At 41.5% G+C, this 17,174-nt stretch overlaps 1 protein-coding gene across 1 annotated transcript in view; it reads left to right on the forward strand.

Moving 5' to 3' along the window:
- The window catches only part of EMP2 (epithelial membrane protein 2), a 590,980-nt gene that overhangs the window by 284,366 nt on the left and 289,440 nt on the right, over window positions 1-17,174 (forward strand). The window contains exon 2 of the mRNA XM_044089136.1: window positions 3,790-3,874. The gene's annotated coding sequence lies outside the window, so the exon portion shown is untranslated. The remainder of the gene's footprint in view (window positions 1-3,789; window positions 3,875-17,174) is intronic.

The following is a 17,174-nucleotide window of genomic DNA, read 5'->3' on the forward strand; positions in this document are numbered from 1 at the left end:
GATATATTATTTACACCCTGTATTATTTTAGTGAGGAACCTCTGTAGCCACTTCAGCTGTTGCAAATGCCTGATCAGGTACATGCCGAAGGGTGCATTGCACTTGATTATTGGCCTAATGAGGGCTGACTATAGCGGGAATATGGTTTTCTTAGATGTGGATGCTGTGCCCTTGCTTATAAGTTGTGCCACATAGAAGGATTTTCTGACTACCATGGTAATCAAAGTTCAAGTTATTGTCAACTTGAGTTCCCTCTTCCCTTACCACTGGGCTTACTCTTAGGAGAGTCTTATCAATGTTGTAATTTGCAGGGGTGGTCATCTTCCCAAAGGATATGATTATGCATTTTTTTGCGTTTCATTTTAGGCCATGGTTCTGTCGTTAGTTATTTGTCTGTGTCAGGTCTTCCTGGAGGATGTTTACATCCCTGGGGGATTCAATGACTGCATACAGCTTGCATTCATCAGCAAATATGGTCAGCCAAGGGCCATATATATTTGCTTTGGCTTCAGAGGAGTATATTCCAAATAGGAGAGGTCCCAGTAGCGACCCCTGTTGAGCACTGCTAGTAACACGGCATCATTTCAGCTATTTGTTTATAAATAATGGTAGTGGGACTAGACCCAGGTACATACAATTGTAAGGCAGAAACAGAAAGAAAAATGCTAATGAACATATACAATGCAGTGACTCACTAAGATCTAGCATGTGCTTGGCGCAAAATAAAATATGAAATGAAAGGAGCGCAGATGAGTATGTTTACAAATGTCACATCACTTAGGCTTCTGCAGAGGTGCAAACAGTGAGGTCATACAATACACACTTGGCTAGTGGCATTCAGAAATGAGTACATACTAAATTAGAGAATAAAAGCAACGGACAGCAGTGTGCGCAGCAATGCTTCAGCTTTGCATCACACATGCTTTCAACAGAACTGCTAGGCAGCTCAGAAAGTCTTTACACATGACTAGTATTCAGAAATCAGAACACAAAAAACATATTTCATACAGAATTAAATAAGAAAGACCATTTCCACTGCTGTTTGAAATTTGCCTCACTCAGATGCTTTCTACAGAACTAGCAGCAGTCATGTCATATCATTGCAGTTTGATAACATGCAGAATCAGCACAAAGTAAAATATGCACTGTAAGGAACAAAAAACCTTGTTTGTAATGTTTTAGCTTTCATAGGTTCATAGGTTCATAGGTTCATACTAGGCTATCTGCCCTAGGGCATTTATAAGCCTAGCCAGAGTGTGCTTGGCTTTCGCCACCCATTTTAAATTAATTTTGCTATGCCCTTTTTCGAGGTTAGTATACTGTGCCTCTGTCTAACAGTGACACAGAAGTGATACCCGGGGTAAACCTACTATCTCTCATCCACTCATCAAGATTCCTCTTGAAGAGAGTCAATGAGGGACTCTGCCTAACCTGGACTGGGATTTTATTCCAGAGTGAAGGGAGCCTCTGGGTTATGAATCTGTCCCTCCAGCATGTCCTATTTATTTCAGTGCTGAGGTTCAAGTCTCTCGAGCACGTAGCTCGATGGGATTTGGATTTTCTGAGGTGCAGCATGTCTATTAATTCCAGGTTGGACATGGCTTTATACGTCAGGCACAGATCGCCTCTGAGCAGGCGGTATGCCACTGAGTAGAGCTGGAGTTTCTTTAACCGGGCAGCATATGGCATCAGTTTGAGCCCTTTGATCCTCTTGGTGAGGTACTTTTGGGGTCTTTCCAGTTGCTGCAGGTGTCTGGTAAGGTACATCCCAAAAGGGGCATTGTACTCAATTATGGGCCTGATGAGGAATGAGTAAAGAGGCACGATGACCTCCCCTGATCTAGATGTGAATCCCTTCATGATTAGGTGGGCTATATAAAATGTTTTTCTAACCACTTTGGCCACATGGTTTTCAAATGAGAGATTGCTATCAACTTGGGTCCCCAGGTCCCTAATTACGAGGTTAGTATACTGTGCCTCTGTCTAACAGTGACACAGAAGTGATACCCAGGGTAAACCGTTGTGGCACCACCTTTGTGGAGAGGGACCACTGTTGCTGTACGCCAGTCTTTGGGTACATATTCTGTAGTAAGGCTGAGATTGAACAGTAGTTTTATGTTTGGGTTTAGCTCTTCTTGGAGTTCATGTGGGACGCAGCCTGGGACACTGTCTGGTCCCATTGATGCTGTGTTTTTTGCTTTGGAAAGGGTGGCTCTTACCTGAGCATCTGAGATGTCAGGGGGGCAGCACTCTGCTGGGATAGATATTTGCCCTTTTGATGGGGAGGGGGGGAGAAGTTTGCGCTGAACCTGTTAGCTAGAATGTTGGCAATGTCTGTGGGTTTGGTGTATTTTTTGTCATTTTGGACTAATTCTGAGTTACTTGTAACTGCCTAGCACCTGGCTGACTTATTCTAACCCCTTTCCCCTACCCACTATCCAACCTCCTCTTTAAAACTCCCACAGATGCACTATATATTATCACACGTTACTTGTATCTGCCTAGCACCTGGCTGACTTATTCTAACTCCTTTCCCCTACCCACTATCCAACCTCCTCTTTAAAACTCCCACAGATGCACTATATATTACCACACATTACTTGTAACTGCCTAGCACCTGGCTTACATATTCTAACTCCTTTCCCCTACCCACTATCCAACCTCCTCTTTAAAACTCCCACAGATGCACTATATATTACCACACATTACTTGTAACTGCCTAGCACCTGGCTGACATATTCTAACTCCTTTCCCCTACTCACTATCCAACCTCTTTAAAACTCCCACAGATGCACTATATATTATCACGTTAGTTATAACTGCCTAGCACCTGTCTGACACATTCTAACTCCTTTCCCCTACCCACTATCCAACCTCCTTTTTAAAACTCCCACAGATGCACTACATATTATCACACGTTACTTGTAACTCTTTAGCACCTAGCTGACATATTCTAACTCCTTTCCCCTACCCACTATCCAACCTCTTTAAAACTCCCACAGATGCACTGTATATTATCACACGTTACTTGTAACTGCCTAGCACTAGGCTGACATATTCTAACTTCTTTCCCCCACCCACTATCCAACCTCTTTAAAACTCCCACAGATGCACTGTATATTATCACAAGTTACTTGTAACTGCCTAGCAGCTGGCTGACATATTCTAACTCCGTTTCCCCTACCGACTATCCAACCTCTTTAAAACTCCCACAGATGCACTGTCTATTATCACACATTACTTACCAACTCACTGCCTCCTACTCCCTACTGTCCCATCAATACCCACTAACTCTCCCCTAGACTTAGTTGAAAAGTTTTTATTTAAAATGTCAATGAACATCATATGAACTTGTCTCTATTCTCCTCCTTTGACAAACTGGCTAGTATTTTTTAGTTTTTCCTTTCTTGTCTTATCTTCACTACATCTTCAATCTATACTTAAGATACTTTATGAACAACAATCATATGTTACTTCCTACTATACTTTTAATTGTATGTCTTAACCACTATGTTTATGTAAATTACTTATGCAGTCATATGTTATTATCTGCTATATTTTATAACTGTATGTCAAAACCACAATGCTCATGTAAATATCTTATGTATAGTATGTTAGCAATTGTTCTGAAGCTTTTCTCCCCGGGCCTCCGCTGAAAACGGACAGCTTTGTCCAGTCAGACCTCCCCGGTAAACAAATGTAAAATAAAAATAAAATAAAATGTAGTTGTCTTTATGGCTTTCTTGGTGAACGTAAGATTTTACAAAGATGCTGTATTTTATGTCACAGGTGCCTTTAGTTCAGTACCATCTGAGCTGTTGAGGAGCTGAGGGTGTCAGAAGAGGACTATAGAAGACAAAGAAGGTGTGAAAAGGTATGATGTTGTTTCTTTTAATCTTTAGGTTCTTTCATCTGTAAGGAACACTGTCTTGCAGTAAGGGTAACCTTATTTTTATGACTTTCAGAGTTCTTGTGTGAGTAAGCAAAGTTTGGGGAAATGAATTTAGATCCCTAAAGAGTGATAAAAAGTTTACGTCATCATCTTTGGTCTGGAGGGATGTGCCTTAGCAGATCATGTTAAAATAAGTGATTGTTTACTAACATAAAAAAAACAGGTGAGTAGTGTCACAGGGTTGTAAATGATGCAGGTCAGGATAGCTCATAGTGCATCCTAATGTGCAGTATGTTACTGCACAGAGAGATTGGAAAGCACTAAATACTCTTTCACATGTAGAAATTCTAAAAAAAATTATCTGTAATACACTAGAAACAGTAGTGTTAACTGCATTTTATTTGTAACATTTACACCAGTGAAAAAAGACATGCTACTAGGCACAACCTTCAACTCTTGAAACAAAGCCTTTCATCTACGCATCAAGCAATTTGAAAATGGAAGGATTTATACTGGTCTAACTATCTAACTGACTAGTATTTGTAGCCCAGTTCAGAGCTACTAAATGTCCATCTGATCATCTCCTCTTCAAACAATTAAGAAATGCCACCAAAAAAGATACTGTTAGAGATAAAAAGGAATATTATCTTCACCTGCAACAAAGTAGTCAAAAAACCCCTCAAAAATTCTGGACAAGCGTCAATAAACTTCTTAAACCAGGACATGCACCTACTCCTACCCCTACAGGCTTTCACCTCAACAATGCTACACAGATCCCTGATACCTTTAATAAGTATTTCACAGAAGTCATTCAATCCCTAGCCAACTCATTACCTACACCGACTGCATCCTTACCAAATACCTCTCTACCCTTGATTAAGAACTTTCAAATTCAACCCGTTGCTACATCTCTTATTTATAAGCTTCTTAAGAAACTCAAACCTTGCACCCCATCTGCTGACCAACTCCCATCTGAATACCTACAAATAGCTGCTAAAGCTATCAATTATCCAGTCTCCATACTGATTAATAGGACTATCACTGAAGGAACAATCCCCACCTTATGGAAAATATCTCATATAATTCCCTTACATAAAGGAGGCTCATCAACTGAACTCTCAAATTATCGCCCTATTGCCTTACTTTCCCCATTAGCCAAGATTATGGAAAGATGTGTTCACAAACAAATTCTTAACTACCTTCTTCAAAACAAACTTCTAGCCGACTGTCAACATGGATTCAGACCATTCCACAGCACTACCACTGCCCTCCTTTCCTTCTCTGACTCCATAAATAATAATAGAAACAAAAATCATTTCTCCTCAGCACTATTCATAGATCTTTCAAAAGCCTTTGATATGGTTAACCACAATATACTTCTTGACAAACTAAACCTTTATTCTCTCAGCCCACACTCACTACAGTGGTTTAGGAGCTATCTCCATAACAGGCAACAAGCAGTCCTTTGGGAGAACAACCTATCTTCCTTACTCCTATTAAATATTGGTGCTCCACAAGGTTCAATCCTAGGTCCTCCTCTTTTTTCTTTATTCATCAATGACTTACATCTGAATATACCACAAGCCACCTGCATTCAATATGCTGATGACTCAACATTAATCTGCACTGCTAAAAATATTCCCTCCCTCCAGTCCCTCACCCAAACAGTTTTCCAATATGTTGAAAATTGGTTTATGCAACACTGCCTCCTCCTTAACCCCAAAAAAACTAAGCTTCTTCTCTTTACTCCCACTCATAAATCTCCCACACCTCTCTTTACTATCTCCTCAAATAATGCAACCAGTATAAACCCTGATAAGACCACTTGACTGCTAGGTGTAACTATTGATAACCATCTCAATTATGATGAACACATTAATACCACTATTAAAACTGTCAACAAAAAAATTGGAACACTCTACAGAATTAAACCCTTTCTTACCCCAGAAGCTAGAAAAACCATTGCTCAAACACACCTGATCTCCACCCTCTTCTATGCCTCACCTATCTACACTAACTTATCCAAAAATAACACTACCAAACTCTCTATCTGCTACAGTAGCATAGCCAGATTCATTACTGCTACTCCCCAACAAACTCACCATTGTCTTAACCTCAAACTTCTAAACTGGTTAGAACTAAATAACCACTTACTCTATCAACAACTACTCATCATTCATAAGACCCTTCACTACCCTGATGTCACCCCTAGCTTTACAAAAATGATCATACCATATAAAAACCTAGCCACACTCCGGTCTGCTAATAAACTCCTAGTATCTCTAACGAAATCATGCAATAAAGCTGGGGATGCATTACTCTCAAATTCCATAGGTAAAATCTGGAATGAACTCCCACAAGAAATAACTAATCAAAACTCTACCTCTCTTTTCAAAAAACACATTAAAGAACATCTCAAAACACAATGGCTGTGTCCTTGTGCAAATCCCGACTAAATCATGTCCTCACTCACCTATTTTTACCCCCCCCCCATCCTCCTTACCGAGCTACTCACGATAACTTTCAAGAGTTTTTAGAGTCATTTCAAAGAATTAGGCTTTACCAGAAATCCTTTTATCTGCCTGTGTAACTTCATTTTGTGTCATTTGTTACTGTTACTGTTTTTATAAGTATAATATAGTAGTATGTAGTATAAATTCATCTCCTATTTTTACTATTTGTTTTGTGTTGAAACTTATTTTTTCATTCTACCTTGTATTGTTTACTCATATTATGCTTTATGTAATAAATCATTGTTTATTGTCTGTACTGGAGCTTTTCTCCCTGGGCCTCTACTGAAAACGGATATTTATGTCCAGTTAGACTAGCCCGGTCAACAAATGTAAAATAAATAAAATAAATAAATAAATTCAAGAGTCAGCCAGGTTAGTCAAATGCAAGTGATTCCTAATAAAATTTTATAAATTGGTTATCACAAGCTAATTCCTTCCTTAAAATGTGCTCATCTGAAAACTGGAGCTTTGTTCAAATATTTGATAGTGCTACTTCTGAACTTTGCTTCCCAGAGGGTTAAAGCCTTGACATTGCCCCAGCTGACTCCAGTTGTAGTAGCAAGGTGGCCCTTGGGTCCTGGAGGAGCTAGCCAGTAGCAGTTTGGACATCTCAGGAGAAGGATATTGGTTTGGCCTGATTGTAAGTCTGTAGAGCAGGCAGAAAGGTATGCAGCCTAGCCAAAGAGTGTTCATACTCCATCTGAGCAGTGCGGGTATTTGGAAACTTGCATCCACATTAAGCTCGGTAAAGTAAAGCAGTGCACTTTACTCACTGGCCAACAGTTGGGGGGTTAGGAATAAAAGTAAAAATCCCAACACCCCCCCCCCCCCGATGCCAGTCTGTTAATATCTGGCTGTCTTACTTTACTGTCAGGGCATAAGATGATGGCTTTGTGAGGCAAATCCCAACAGGAGAGAGTGGGCTCCCCTTTTCCCTTGGTTATGGGGTGTAAAGGCCAGAAGAAATGGGGAAATGAATGGGGCAGTAGGTCACCAACTGGATTTTTGATATTCATGTTGGAAAGAACTAAAAGGAAGGATGAAAAAAGGAAAGATTTTGGCACCGGTGTATATCAGTCATATTGGACTAACAGTTATCGATCCTTTCTCGATTTAGATTTTGCATAATTAAAAGCTGTGGTCCATTGTTTTGGTGATAAGACCCTGTCTGTATTTAGCGTTAAAATCCCTAGTAAACTATTCAAGCATCATTTTCACATTCTGGTAAGCATGATTGCATTATATGTCTTGCATTCTAATGGAAAAAATGTGTTTTCTTTCTGTTAGCTTGGTCTGTTTTATATCTGTTTTATATTCTGCACCTCAAGCTAAACTTTCACCCTTGCAAAATTTGTTACCATATATGCAGTGCTGTGGAATGTAAATTCATCTGTGCATAAAATGGAAAATAAAATCATATATGTATATTGTTTGAATAAAGGAGATACCAGCAGTTACTAAATAAGTTGTTCTTTAAATAAATTTGGCATTGTCATTAATAGTTTTGGTGTAGTCTGATCACAGTTTTTGCTGCTTAAAATACCTGTGGAGGTGTTGTCAGTGCCTTGAATCTTTGTAGTTCGCTACGGATCGATGACCAGAAAACACCAGTGAATGGCTTACTACAGGGCTTACAATTAAGAAGGTTTTACTCTGTAAAGTCTGGAGGTAAGATTCGGGTAGATGAGGTTTGAAGTTTCACCTTCTGATCAAGATTGTTTTTAATGGGAAGTTCCAGTCAAATTCTGATCAAAATAAGATGTTAGTTTTGCATATTGAATATATTAGACTAATCAGAATCCCGCAGAATTACAGCAAGTTGTAATGTAGAGACACTGAACATTGGAATGTAAAACTGATATTGCTGTAATCTGTTAATATTGATAGAGAGAGGATTATTAATTGAGCAGTAATTAGATAGCCACTGCTGGCACTTGCAGTATTTCCTCGGTTAATATTTAATCCTTATCTGAGAATGAGCAAAATCCTGGATACAGAGGTACATTGCAGTTTACTATGTTAGTTGCCTGGAGACAGAGTTACGGTTTGCTAAGGAAGGACGGCATTTCTCAAATGTGGAGATAAGCTGAGGTGTGATGGATCGTGACATGGTTTGGGGAATGTAGCTGGAAGCTGCATTCAGGAAAAGACTACATTTTAGGCGTTTACAAGTTTGGTTCCAGATTCCATTAAGTTTTATAGCACCATAAAACTGTGGTGGATCCAGCAATAAAATGTTGTAAAGAGTTATCACTGTGTTTTTCCCCAAGTCAGTGTCACAATTTTGTATTCAGGATGGGTAGGAGGGACATGTTAACAGCTACCCATGAAGTACACATTCTGAATTTTTCAGTCTTTTTGATGTCATGCAGTACAAAGTTGTTACATTCAAATTGTTCTGTTCATTTTGTTTTTACTACTACCTTAAAAAGATAAAATAAAGTAAAAGTCAAAAAGAGATTTATCACAGACTTTAGTTCTGGAAGAGATAATAAATTTAAACTATGTTTCTCTGCACCGTTTGGCTGTGGAAAAGACTGGAGCCGTTCGTTTTTTTTTATTTAAATAAGTAAAATATTTACATAAACACCCAGACTAGTCTTATGTAAAAGATGGAAAACATAACATCTTATTTGGAGCTATGAATGAGTCACCTGTTCCCTTATTAGAGTTGTCTGTGCACCACACCCATCATTATAGAGAGGTTAGAAGGCAGTTTGCACTGGCAAGTGAAATGCTGAAACACGACGAGCAAATTTATTGTTAAAAAAGAAGGAAACTGTTGGTGTATAGTACTTGGTTGTGTTTATTCACGTGACTGTCTTTTAACTACAAGAAGAGAAATCCATGGTATCCCTAGAAGTCTCAGAAAACCCAGTATGCAACTTTTACTGGGTCAAAAACAAACCAAGAGGAAACTTCGCAATGTGGAGGGTGTGATGTTCATTTCTTGAATTATGTTTAGCAGCTAGTTCATTATTAAAAATCGAACTGTAAATTATGTGCTACAAAATAATAAAATAGAAAATAGTAGATAAAAGGAATGAATGTAATGCTTTCATTGCTCTTAACTGGACCACCCTCTGTAACCACTCCCTTGCTCCAAGTAACCTGATTATATATAAGTAAGGAATATTTCTGATGGCTTTTCATTATACTCAACTAGGATCGCTTGTTTTGTGTTTCAGTAAAGGATATTACATTTTTAACTCAACTGTGCACTACCTTCTATTCTCTTTTATTATTTTGTAGCACATATTTATTTTGCAGTTTGATTTTTATTACTGAACTAGGTGCTTAACATAATTCAGGAAGTGAACACGACACCCTCCACACTGCAAAGTTTCTTCTTGGTTTGACTATCTTTTTACCATGCAAAGATCCTAGAGGTAATATATTTCTCTAGACAGTTTATTTTTTCTAGTATTCAAAGAGAAAGAAATATGCAATGCAGGAATGTTATGCGGTTGAAAGTATGAACCATTACAATATGGTTGTACTTGAATTACCAGGATGTGTATAATGAGAATAAAAGCAGCTTTTATAACTTTGTAAAACAATGCACACTGCATTCATTAACATGTGATAAGCATACTGCCCTGGTGTGGAAGGAGAGAGGAAGGGCTGCTGTGCGCAATAACTTGAAGTGAAGGACTGAAATCTGCAATTTGCTTTAACTAGAATTGGATTTGTTTTAACTAAGTTTTAACCAAGTAAAGTCAAACACATTTTCCAAAGAACTTGAAACGAAGTACAAAAATAGTAGTGACAGCCTATTTCATATCACTCTAGTTAATTTATTTTGATTGGTAACTGGGTAGACCCACTGAGACATGAGGGCCTTTTACCAGTGATCTACAAAAGTGACAACAAGCTATTTTCCAGTTGATGGTTTCCCAGTGTGCAACTACATGATGATAGGATTCAAAGCTATATTTTCTGTGTTACAATCCAGCAGACAACTGATGTTCTTCGTGTTTCACTGTTGCAGTCATCACACTTGGGTTATCTGCCTGCAGGTAGCCCTCAGTCGGCCCGAATACCAGAGTCTTGGGACTTCTGTGTCGGATGCTGTTGCCTATTCCATGACATCATGTTGTCAGGGGTATAAAACATGCAGCCGATGCCATTACATCAGCTTTTGTTGCTGTGCGGGAGCCCGAAGCAGAAGCAGTTCACAAGTGCAAGTCGGCCGCTTCCTGAAATTTTTGTTTTTCGAGTTTCAAACCTGAAGCCTTATAAAGCTAAGTACCATGTTAGGGATCCTTTTTTCTTGCTCTAACTGATGTCAGAAAAAGTTAACCATTGTCTTGCCTGTGGAAAACAAATTCCTCACAGAGATTTTCATTCTTATTGTGTCACCTGTTTAGGCCCAGACCACGACATCCCTCGCTGTCGGTTTTGTGCCTTGTTCAACGCCCAAACTATTCATCGTTGGGCTATTTTTGTCACTAAATTCTTTTGCGCTCATTCACTGTATTCCGGAATGGCTTCAATAAGCCATCCAGCTACCGATCTTCCGAAAAAACGCAAGGATAAAGACAGAGACAGACCGCATAGGTCCAAAACTGCCAACGACACTTCCGAAAAGCTAGTCGCCAGTCCACCGGTACTCAGTGAGGTGCTTTCTCAGCCCCTGTTACCTGCTTCTACAGATTTGCAGGCCTCTACTGAGACCCATTCAGAGTCCAGTATGCTGCGAGATGCTTCTTTGACTATGGGGGAGCCACCACTGATCCCGGGAACTACTGACCTATTAGCCTGATGAGCCTGGTCTGCAAGGCCATGGGACGTATCATCATGGAACTCATAAACAAAGACATTGGTAACCTGCAAACTCTGGATCCCACCCAGTTCAGGTTTGTGAAAGGCAGATCATGCCTCCTGAACCTGATTGACTTCTTTGAGGCAGTCACCAAAGCTGTAGATGAGGGTAAGGTTGTTCACACAGCCTATCTTGACCTCGCCAAGGCTTTCGACACCATTCCCCATTCTGGAATTATAGCTAAACTCACTAAACTAGGTATAAACCCCTGTGTCACAAGATGAGTTGCCAATTGGCTCACTGACAGAACCCACATTGTAAAAGTTGCAGACTCCAAATCTGACCTCAAGCCAGTGGCAAGTGGAGTACCACAGGATTCAGTCCTGGGACCTCTCCTGTTTGGTATCTACTTCTCTGAAGTACAGGCTAACACAGAAGGCCTCTGGCTAACGAAGTTCGTAGATGACTGCAAACTAGGAACCATAGTCAAGTCCCCAAATGATGTGAGCATCTTACAAAAGGGCCTCGCTGAGACAGATGCCTGGTGTCAGAGCCATGGCCTCAAGGTCAATGCCAAAAAGTGCAGTGTCATCCCCTTTGGTAAAAACTCTGTACCCTTGAACTACTACATAGGCAGCAATCTACTTAACACCGAATGTGTGATAAGAGACCTTGGGACCCAGGTGGACAGTAGTCTCTCCTTTGATAGTCACATTGCCACAGTAGTCAGGAAGTCCTTCTACGTGGCACACCTCATCATAAAAGGGTTCTCATCCAGGAAAAAAGAGGTAATTGTTCCCCTCTACTTGACACTCATTAGACCCATTATAGAGTACAACACCCCTTTTGGAATGTACCTCACAAGACATCTGCAACAGCTGGAAAGGCCACAGAAGTACTTCACAAAGAAGATTACTGGCCTCAAACAAATGCCCTACACTGACCATCTGAAAAAACTCCAGCTTTATTCAGTAGCATATCGCCTACTTCGAGGTGATCTCTGCCTAACATATAAAGCTATGTCAAACCCAGAGCTGTTGGACATGCTACACCTAAAGAAATCCCAGTCCCTCCGAGCTACATTCTCTGGGGACCTAAACCTTGTCCCCACAATAAACAGGACATGCTGGAGGGATAGATTCCTGTCCCAGAGACTTCCCATACTGTGGAACAGGCTATCCATCTATGTCAAGCAAAGTTCTTCATTAGCATTCTTCAAGAAAAATCTTGATGAGTGGATGGGAAATAGGAAATACACCCCAGGGATCACTTCTGTGTCTCTGCTCGACAGTGGCACAGGAAAATAACTTTCTTGGGTGGCATAAGCCAGGGAACCTTGTTGGCTAGGCTTATGTAGGCCCTTGGGCCAATAGCCTAGTACCTACCTATGAATCTATGAACCTATGGAACCTGCGGATGTCTCTACCTTGGATGAATCCGGAGCCGCTGTGCAAGCATCGGCTTCTGAGGGTGTATTCAGGCCTTCCAATGTTCATATTAAACTGACTACTTAGTTAATGACTAAAACTACAGAATTTCTCAGGCCCAGAGTTCGCACTACGCCTAGGAAACTGATGACCAAAGAGCATTCTCAAGATCCCATGCCACAGAAACAAATGTTTAGAATGGCTGAAGACCTTATTACTTTAATTAGGGAAAGCCAGACTTCCCCCTCTAAAAGACAAAGAATTGATTTTCCTTCTGATTCTATAGAACATGATTCCGATGATCTCTGACCCCTGTGATTACCAGGACATACCCTTATCTACCTATGATACTCAGATGCAAAGGATTCCGTTCCCTCTGCCTCCCCCCAGAGGACTTTTCTTTCGGTGAAACCTTGCATACCATAAGAGAGCATTTCCCCTGGGAATGCCAGGACTACCCACAGTCCAAAAAGAGACTCAGGGAATTTTTAGACTTGCCTCTAGCTATACCCCCTGTCCTGGATATTGTATATGATGTCTTCATGGAATTCAGTCTTACCCATGATACTTTACCACCAGCTCCTAGAAAGCCTGACAGCTACTACAGAGTACCTGACTCTCACACATTTTTCTTTAAAAATCCCACTGCAGAATTCAGATACCATTTTCCAGGGACCTAAAGGTATTAAGGCTACTACTGCCAAAAACCCTACCCCTTCGGACAGGGATTCTAGGGCTTTGGACAGATGGGGTAAGAAGGTATATTCCTCTGCAACTCATGTCATCAGGGCTTTAAATTGCCAGTTTCACATGTTGAAGTATCATATTATTGAACTAATTAAACAAAAAATGCTGTCGATTCCTGATTGTGCAGAAAGTAAAGACTTACAAGAGTGAATGCATTCGGAAAACCAAGTTGGTAAACATACTTTGCAGTGTGGTTTTGATGCCTTAGAAGCATTTTTCAGGGTTACTGTCAATGGGTCTGTTCGGAGAAGGCATGCGTGACTGAAGGAACAAATCTTGCCAGACTATGTCAAAGCAAAATTACTAGATGCTCCATTAAACCAAGAATGTTTGTTTGGCTCAAAAGCAGAAAATGTTCTTAAAAAGATGGAGGAAAAAGCTAAATCTATGCAGACTGCTAAAGATTTCTTACAGGTACAGCCACCTGGATTCAGTAGGCATTGGCCTTCTAAAAACTGGTCCTTTCCAGTCCCTCCCAGACCTTCTCAGTCCAAACCCAGGGGTAACCGACCACAAAGACTACAGGCTCAGGGTATGCACAGATCTAAAAAATAGAGTGCTCCCTCCTCAAACTCAGGAAGTGGTAAGCCAACCCCTTATGGAAAAAGTTCATAATGACTTGTCCTTCATCTTTCCCAGTGAGGCCCAAGTACTTGCACCCCTAGGAGGAAAACTTGCCCTGCATGCAAAAAACTGGGAGTATATTACCCAGGACCCATGGGTCTTAAACATTGTATCCCAGGGATACAGATTCTACCTCCACTCACTGCCAACCTCAAGCATATTGCCAGATCTTCCTCCAAGCCAGTGGGCAGAGGCCCAAAAGCAAGTACTTTCTCTTCTCAGTATCAGGGCTATTCAACCTTTTCCAACAGAGCAAAGGGGGCAGGGTTTCTACTCCAGACTGTTCCTGGTTCCCAGAAAAGAGAACTCTTGGCACCCTATCCTGGATCTGTCCATTCTCAACACCTTCCTGGTGGTACCAAAATTCAAAATGCTTACAGTCCAGCAGTTGCTTCCTATGCTAGACAAGGACTCCTGGCTGGTCACCCTAGACTTAAAAGAAGCTTATCTGCACATCCCCATAAGGGAATCCTGCAGGAAATATCTACATTTCAGAGCAGGCTGTATGCACTATCAGTTCTCTGCACTTCCATTTGGCTTATCTACTGCACCCAGGGTATTCACAAAGTGCCTGGCTCCAGTCATTGCATACTGCAGGCAGAGAAATATTCAAATTTACCCATACTTGGATGATTGCCTGATTCAGGCGGACAGTCAGGAATTGCTACTTCAGCACCTGATGTTTGTAAAGTGGCTTCTAACTTCTCTGGGGTATATCATCAACAAAAAGAAATCAGATCTGGTACCCAGCCAAAAGATTGTATTCCTGGGAGCAAGCTTGAACACAACTTCCCAGATGGCATTCCTCACTCCAGAAAAGCAGGTTTATTTGACAAATTACTTCAAACTACTGGCCACCCAAACCCAGCTTTCTGCAAGAAAAATACTGCTAGCCCTGGGGTTCATGGCCTCCTGCATTCTACTAATTCCATATGCAAGACTGCATATGAGGACACCTCAGTGGTACTTAAAAAGTCTCTGCTGTCAACATTCCCAGGACCTGGAAACACTGATTCTTGTCATTCCTTGTCGAAGGGCAGAGTTCCTTTGGTGGGCAGTGGCTTGCAACCACAAGGGACTCCCTTTCACTTAATCCCCCTGCTGCCCAAACCCTGACAGCAGATGCATCAGACTATGCTTGGGGGGCTCACATGGCAGGCAAATGCTCAGTTCCTGCCAGTCAAAGAAAATTCACTGGCAGACGACTTATATGTTTATAGGTAGGTACTAGGCTATCTGCCCAAAGGCATTTATAAGCCTAGCCGGAATATGTTGGCTTTCGCCACCCCCTTGGATTAGTTCCCTGTGCCTCTGTCCAGCAGAGCCATTGAAGTGATCCCTGGGGTAAACTTTCTGTTTCCCATCCACTCGTCAAGGTTTCTCTTGAAGAGTGTTAGCGAGGAGCTCTGCCTCTTGTAGATTGGAATCTTGTTCCAGAGCATGGGAAGTCTCTGGGACAGGAATCTATCCCTCCAGCACATCCTATTTATTGTTGTGGTGAGGTTTAGATACCTGGAGCGTGTGGCTTGAGGGGATATGGTTTTCTTTAGGGGAAGCATGTCCATCATTTCTGGGTTGGACATGGCCTTGTATGTCAGGCAGAGATCACCTGTGAGTAGGTGGTATGCAACCGAGTACAGCTGGAGTTTCTTCATTTGAGCTGCATAGGGCATCTGCTTGAGGCCAGTGATCCTCTTGGTGAGGTACTTCTGTGGTTTTTCCAGTTGTTGCAGGTATCTTGTAAGGTACATCCCAAATGGGGCATTGTACTCTATGATGGGTTTGATGAGTGATGCATAGAGGGGGCAATGACCTCTTCTGGTCTGGATGCAAACCCTTTTGTGATTAGGTGGGCCACATAGAAGGATTTTCTAACCACTTTGGCAATATCAAAGGAGAGGTTACTGTATACTTGGGTCCCCAGATCCCTTATTACATCTTCTGTATTTAGGGGGCTACCACATATGTGGTATTTTGTGGGTACTTTGTTTTTTCCAAAGGGGATGACTATGCACTTTTTGGCATTTAGCTTGAGGCAATAGTTTTGACACCAGGTATCTGTCTCAGTGAGAGCCTTTTGGAGGATGTCTGTGTCAGCTGGAGAGTCAATTATAGCCCCTAGTTTGCAGTCATCTGTGAACTTGGTCAGTCATAGTCCTCCTGTGCCTGCCTGTACCTCTGAGAAGTATATGCCGAACAGGAGGGGTCCTAGGATTGTAACTGGTTTAGAGTCAGAACTAGCTTCTGCAACTCTTTACCATGTGGGTTCTGTCCGTGAGCCAGTTTGCAACCCATCTCATGATGTAGGGGTTTATGTTCAGGTCGGTGAGCTTGTCTATAATACTGAGTGGGGAATAGTGTCAAAGGCCTTTGCAAGGTCTAGGTAGGCTGTGTAGACCACCTTTCCCTCATCTATAGCCTTGGTAACTGTCTCAAAAAAGTCCATCAGGTTTAGGAGGCATGATCTGCTCTTAACAAAGCCGAACTGGGTAGGGTCCAATGTTTGGAGGTTTCCAATGTCTTTGTTAATGAGATCCATGATGATGCACTCCATAGCTTTGCAGACTAAGCTAGTCAGGCTTATAGGGTGATAGTTCCTGGGGTCCGTTGTGGCTCCACCTTTGTGGAGTGGAATAACCGTTGCTGTGCACCACTCTGTGGGCACGTAGCCTGTGGAGAGGCTGAGCTTAAACAGTGTGCTTAGGTGAGGGGTTAGTTCATCTTTGAGCTCATGTAGGATGCAGCCTGGGACACCATCCAGTCCCACTGATGCTGTGTTTTTGGCTTTGGAGAGGGCTGTTTTAACCTGAGTGTCTGTGATTTCAGGGGCACTACATTCTTCTGGTATAGTTATGGGCCCTTTTGAGGGTGAAGGGGGGTGAAGTCTGCACTGAACCTGTCTGCCAGGATGTTGGCTATATCGGTCGGTTCAGTGTATTTTGTGCCATTCTGCACTAACTCCGAGCAGATCTGAGAATTTCCACTTAGGTTCTTGACATAGCTAAAGAATGCCTTGTGGTTATCTTTGGAGTCCATGGCAATTTTTCTTTCAAAGCTAGTCTTGGATGATTTTATGAGGGAACATAGTTTCTTGCTGATACTGATCAGGGATGTCTTCCCTTCTTGGAATTTTACTCTTTTCTGTACTAGTTTCCTCCTTCTATTGTATAGCTTGTTTATGGCAGGGGTCCACCAGACGGGCATGG

This window comes from Protopterus annectens, chromosome 12.part0 (genome assembly GCF_019279795.1).
Source record: "Protopterus annectens isolate FY-2018-M chromosome 12.part0, PAN1.0, whole genome shotgun sequence".
Lineage (NCBI taxonomy): Eukaryota > Metazoa > Chordata > Ceratodontiformes > Protopteridae > Protopterus > Protopterus annectens.